This window comes from Heterocephalus glaber, unplaced genomic scaffold, assembly GCF_053883595.1.
Source record: "Heterocephalus glaber isolate CG9 unplaced genomic scaffold, H.glaber_assembly_v1.0 deba00001690, whole genome shotgun sequence".
In the NCBI taxonomy this organism is placed as follows: Eukaryota; Metazoa; Chordata; class Mammalia; order Rodentia; family Bathyergidae; genus Heterocephalus; species Heterocephalus glaber.
Genome location: NW_028258415.1, coordinates 3,691,037 through 3,698,024, shown reverse-complemented (window position 1 = coordinate 3,698,024; position 6,988 = coordinate 3,691,037). Strand labels below are relative to the sequence as shown.

Sequence of the window (6,988 nt, the reverse complement as noted above, 5' to 3'; positions counted from 1 at the left end):
TTATTTGAAAACTTAGCAATGCTTTAAACATATAAGCAAAATATTTCCTACTTGCCTTTTATCTTGATTTACATTTTTCTGTATTGTAGTGCTCTAATTTTTATCTCTATTTTTCCATTGAAAAATGATGGTTCCAGTTCAGAATAGAATGCTGAGCTACATACACATGCTCACTTCTATGCAAACATCTGCAAAACTCATGTGCTCCTTCCTGAAGCCCTATTCAGGGAAAACTCTTAACTTTCTCTTTGGGGCTAACTAAAAAAGACTCTTCTACTGTCTCTATGAATGTTTTCTACCAGATAATACTCCCTCGGGAGCACAGATCACTCTCAGTGGATCTTTCTCAGTCTTTTTTCTATTACTGATCATGGTACGTGACAGGACTCAAAGCACAATGAGTCCCTGGGTTCCCTGCAGGTAGGAGAGTGGAATAAAATTGCTCTATCTCTCTAGTGCTTCTTTCCATCAGACTATAGAACTAAATGCTCAAGTCCCTTTACTAAGTCAATTCCCAATTGATTCTCATGTAGGAAGTGGAATTTAATATCTAGGTATCTTGGAATTTCACTTATATGTCTCCCAGGGTTGATCCCTTCTAAAATTCCTAGACTTTCACAGTGAAGATTCCCTGTGGATATTTCTTCTTCCCTTCCTGACTGAGTCTCTTGCCATGCTGATAGTGTATTCTTTACTTCTCTTAGACCACCAGTCCTGCTAACTTTGTTGGGGAAAACTTAACCTTCACATGAAGACACCTTGTTCTTTAAGCACTCATATTTCTCCTTTCTTTTGAACAAGTTTATTCTTTTTTCATGTGATTTCCATTAGAAGCTAATTACTGTCACTGTGCTTTGCTTCTGGGTAGAGTATCAGGGTGATGAGAGTCAGAAGGATTGTTTTGTCTCAGTTTCATGGGCCATGATTAATGTGTTCCTCATTTTGCAGTTCTCAGTATCTTTTACAATAAATATTAAAGCCTTCACATTTCTTTACAAGCCAAGTGGGTTTTGTTGTTGTTCTTGGAGAAAAGTTTGATAATTTAAGACAAACAAATATTCCCTTTAGTAAAAAACTTCACTTACTCCCCCTGCCCACATAGATAAATTTTCCTGAGAGATACTTCTCTTCTTTCCATTCTTTCCAAAGCTTATTCACACAAAAGAGTTTCAGGAGTAACATTTGTAATAATCTTTTCTAAAGGAAATGATGGTCATCTCTATTAGTTTTTTATTCCTTCACTAACAGGAGACTGAAAGTTGTTATGAAATTCTCAAGCAATACTTGTTTCTAGATAACAATATCCCATACCCAGTACTGCCTGATCACAGGTTATCTCATATTTTCTGCCCCCCCCATCTTTTTCTTTGCACCTTCCTTCACCTGAAATAAATGTTTCCTCTCTGAATCTGAGAATTTTCCCCTCATCTGATCCTTGGATAGTCAAGAAATGAAACCTCAATTGGCATGGAAAAATATTTCTTATATTTATGTATCATTTTAAAATTAGCCCTTCACAAAGTTATGAATTAGGCCAATTAGTTCCACAAGTAGGTCTTAAAATGTTTCTAAGCATTCATCAAGGGCATTTTAAGACAAAATTATCCACATTGATTTTAAAATTAAAAGAACTCTTCATTAAAGAAAACATTTACTTGTGAATTTTTGAAAGTCTAATTGCTTGCACACTATTGTGAATTCGTACCTACTTTTTTCAAGATGGCTGTTTGCATTCTGCATGATCTTTTCAAGTCTTTTCTCTTTGTTAAAGCCTGTGTCATAAATATGAACCTTATATAATGACAATTCTAGACAGAGAAACTACATGGGGAAAATGGTTATATGTGAATGACACAATTCCTATGTTTTTCTTTTTAATTTGTATTTTATTTTATATATGTTCAATGGATTATGTTGTTTTTATTACTCATAACTTCTCACTATGTCTTTTTCTTTAGGATGCTTTACAGAGGATGAATTTTTAAAAGATCATTCAGAGAATGATCCTAAAGTACAGATTTGTAGAAGTAAAAAATAGTCAAATGGTTTTACATTTAGATAAGGTTAATAGTAAAAATGATTACATAATATGTAATAAATAGGAAAGAAAGGTAGTATTCCCTTAGTCAATAGGGAATACAGACCAAGACTCCCAACTGCAGACAGTAATGTACTGCAGAAAGTACCAAACTCTCTTTTATACGCATATATATGATACAGATGTGATACATGTATTATATGATACAGTTTAATGTATAAGTTAGAGTAGTATATCAATAACTATAACTATTGAAAAAACAGAACAACTACAATAGGTTGTGGCGAAAGTCATTTGAATGCTGTGTCTCCATCTCATTGTCTTTTTGTACTGTGCTCAGTCTTGTTTTATGATGATATAAGATGATATGCCAGTGTGATGAGATGAAGTGGGGAGAAAGCTGAAGACACTGTGATATAGTGCTGGGTTACTATGTAAGAATCACTTGTACACATCTGTAATAGCAAGTGGCTAACCACTGAGTAGTATATGCCCCGTGGATACACTGAACAAAGCAATGATTCAGGTCTCAGGATGAATGGTGTGGCATTTCATTACATTACTGAAAGTGAGATGCAACTTAAATCCCTAAAATATTCATTTTTTAAATTTACTTTTCATAGTTTTGTACCTTGGTTGACTGCAGATTACTGAAATTGGTAAAATAAACCATACACCTGCATAAAAAATCCTCCTTACATAATTTTCACTCTTTTATTGCTGACTAATCATTCTTGCTGTTTGACCCATTATATTTTATTCTAGACTATTTTTGAGTAGTAACTATCAAAGTGAAGACCCCAGACCAGAAGCTAGAATTTCACCAGGGAAGATTTTTACTAATAATGCAGATCCTTCAGGACCCTACAACATTAGAATAAAATGAGAAACACAGGGATGGAGTTCAATGGTGTGATTCTTAACAAGTGCGTTATATTATTATGATAGGCAAAATTGGAAGCCTCTGCTTTAGTGTTTCCCTAAACCTGAATTAGGAAAGCTTTTCTTCAAGAAAGAAAATCATTAATCTTTTTTTGGCTATTTTTCAATTCTCTGTAGTCATAGATACCAGAAGGCAATCTCTTTTATGAGAGCTAGCTTTAAATGGTTTTTGCATAAATTAGTTCAAAGCTTTAGAAGCTCAAGGCACTTGAAAATACACCTGAAAAAAGATTTATTTTAAGATGTTTGCTTTTATTTAGTTTATAATCTGGCAATTTCAGCTTTTATTTCTATGAAGAATTCATTTACTTAACATAATCTACAATATCTTATAATTCAAATACATTTTTTTAAAAAAGTTATCCTCAAGCTCTTATTAAATTCTAGAAGTTTCTATTTTGGGAAGAAAACAAGCTGTTAGCTACAAGAGAATTTATGTTTTTAAATTAAGAGAAAGTGAAAATACATCAAGATAATAATCTATATTAAAGTGTCTACTGTAATGTGTAATTTGTATGTGGATATTCATATGTACATATGTCATAAATATTTTGAAAAAATAATGTTTATTACAGAAGATCTGTATATTTCAGTAGATAACAAATGGAAGATGAAAACAGGTGTAGCTAAAATCTCACTATAAGATACAAAAGATTTTCTTCAAAAAATATCCTGGAGGTTTTTAATTGAGGAGCCATCCATTAAACTGACCAGGAGCAACCTCTGTACACCAAAGAGCATGGCAGTAAAATTTCTTTTCTATTAATATGGAACAGAAAGCAGAAGTAACATTTCCCCCAAAGGTAAAAACAAAACAAAACAAAAACAATGTTTTCAAACAATATCCTCTAACTGGGAAGTGTACTAATGTCAATTTTGAGCTCAAGAAAATGTAAGAGCATAATTTGATGTAATTTTCCTCATTCCCATCCATAAAGAAATAATAAAATGAATTAGAAGTATGGCGCTTGATTTTGGAATACTAACAAAATCTTAGGGCAGAACTTTAAGTACCTTTTGAGGATCTATGAAATTAACTTTCATAAATCATATGCCTAGAAAATGGTACATGATCTTGAAAAATATAATTTTTGTAGGAAAGTTTAGAAAAAATAACAGAAGTAAAATTATTTAAAGTTTGAGAAATATTTTAGTATCAAAATTAATATACTTTCATATAAAATAATAAACATGATTTCATAGAGATAGACATTCTATAGAGATATGATAAAAATATTTTGCATCTTTATATTAAAATAAAAGACATTGGCTTTAATTCCCCTTAACATATTACTGCTTGTCTGGAGCACATTTATCCTATCATTCTTGTCACTTTGTAGAGCAACTCTTATGAGTGTCCTTAGTTGTACTGTTGTGACTGCCTCAGTGTCCAGAATTGATTGAAAATATTTATCTTTCTTGGTTGTTCTGACTTTGGGAAGAACCAGAAGTTCCAAGTTTCCAGATCTGCTGAATGAGGTGAATGAGGATGCACTGTAAAGTTTTTGTGAGTATACCTTTCCATTAGATGGCCATCAGTACTCACTTTCACCATATTTTTTATCACACCTTGTAAAGAAACTCACAAAAGAGGACTTCTAAAACTGCTTCAGAAAGTGGTAAATATGATGGGCTAAGTGTTTGAATTAAGGAGAATATTTGAGGGTTATCTATGGCAGTGAGTTTATTACTGTAATATAATTTTTAATTTAAATATTTATTGTGTATATTGATCATTTTTATATTTGTGCATACATTTAAACCAAGGAAAAACATGTTTTGAAAAGCACATATCAAATTTAAAATATTCAGTAGCAATATAATTAATGTTGTCAAGAAAGAGTAAATTCTAAATTAATAATTTTACAGATAGCATTCTCTTTACACAGCAGTTCTCAAAGTATCATTTATTAATCATAATTAAAATCATGTAAGAATCTCTCTTCTCTGGTCATGACACTGTTTTTCACATATTAAAGTTTTCTTTGAACTAATTTTCTTCCAATCAATATTATCCACAGTTGATGTAAATTGCCCATAGCCTCGACCACATCTTTGGACTGTTGTCTTGAACATTCAGCTACCTCTTGATTTTTCCTTTTGAACAACTAGTAGGTCCACAACATAGATGTTCATATTATTCCCCAGATCTTCTCCTCAGACATTCTTTTTAATATATTACAATTCTATTCTTCAGTTGCTTAGGTTGCACACTTTAAAATACTCCATAACTTCTCTCTTTGTATCAAAATAAGTCCATAAATCCAGATTATTAATCCTTCAAACTATATTTGGAATCTGACCACCTCTTATCATTTACATTACTAGTAATTGTTGCATATTCTGCTTTCTGGTAAGTTTTACTACATCCTTACTGTTTTTATTGCTTCTTCTCTTTCCCTTCATATAAGCTATTCTTACAGAAAATGCAAATAGTTTTACTATAAATGGTAAGGGTGTAAATCATCTGACTATTCTCTGTGATCTTATTTCTTAATAAAGATAACAGTTGTGATAATCAATGTAATCATAATAATGATAATATAAATTGTTGAATTGTCTGTGTCAGCTATAATATTTAAGTGTTTAAAACACATTAGTTCATTTTACTATTATTTCTAATTTACAGATGAAGCAAACAAGTGCCAGAAATTAGGAAATTTCATTCCTCTATCTGTATTCTTTTTTTTTTTTTTACTGAGGATATATTCAAAGTTTTATTACAACTTCCAAAATAGGAATCTCCCACTCAAATGCCAACACCTACTCTTAAAGTAGGTGTACTCATTTTCTTCTGTTTATTATGCAGTGAAATTATTACATATAGCATCTCATAATTGAAAAACTGAAGTCAAGAAAAGAAATCCTCTTCTGTTTTTATTTATACAGTACCCCTTTAACACTGTCCAAAGGAAAATATACTATTTTGCAACTCTATTTTCAAAGAGGAAAACAGAATAGGAAGACCTTTATGGTCTTTCATTCATTTCATCAACAAGGACACATAAGGCAGCATCTTTCTTTATAACCTGGTCCCTTCTGTGACCTTAATTTTCTCTTTGTTGTTCATTCTGTCCAGTACAATTGTTACTGTCATCAGCATCCATTGGTTCAGTATTTACTTTCATCCCTGCTTCTGAATGGGGCAAAGCATCAGGCAAAGAGGCAAAGCAGTTCTGAGTCATCTCAATTACTTGTTCTAGGTGTTTCTGAAACCTCTCAGCTGTTGAAGCCATTGGTGTTTCTGGACCCCCATCATGACTCTCAAGGTCTCTCTTGCTTGGTGGGGTTGGTATTCATTTATAAAATGATGCACGTGCACAAAAAACAGCTTAAAATCTTCTAGTTTCTGTTCTCATTTTATACGTCCAGGGCTTCTTATCAAGATATCTAAAAAGTGCAAAAAATTAATAAGGATTGACATACTGAGTATTCTCAGTTCTTTCTTATGATCAAAATGCATAGGATCAAGCTGTTCAATTCCCTGACATTCCAAAGGGCAGATGATAAGATCACTATATTGGAACCAGTTGCCAAACATCATATAACTGTCTTTAATTGGAGGGGGAAGCTTGAGGGCTAAGCCTTCCTGAATATTTTCATCTGTATATTCCTCGATGTACTGAATTGGAGGTGATGGGAGTGTGCTCACTTGCTGTGGTTCACCCATTGTGAAGGATCAAAAAACAGGACTGGAACCACAAGTGGTCACCATGCAATCACCTCAGCTCTAGGCTTACACCATAGCAGCTTTTGCCCCCTGCATCTGTATTCTTAAATATATGATATATATTATATATATCATATATATGATAAATTTATATATATCAGAATGTGTGCTTATCTTATGATTAAGGAATTTTTACTTGTGCATATGTTGAAATAAAATGTGTCACATTTCCACAGAAACTTATGCCTAAGAACATGGTAGAGTTGTTCTCAGTTGCAAGTCTGAAATTAATCTGAAAAAAACATTCATAGGAGATGAATAAATGAATCATGGTATGC

The 6,988-nt window shown here is 32.3% G+C and overlaps 1 pseudogene; it reads right to left on the bottom strand.

Moving 5' to 3' along the window:
* Positions 1-5,949: 5,949 nt before the first annotated feature.
* LOC101704557 (mediator of RNA polymerase II transcription subunit 7-like) lies at positions 5,950-6,650 on the bottom strand (annotated as a pseudogene).
* Positions 6,651-6,988: the final 338 nt, after the last annotated feature.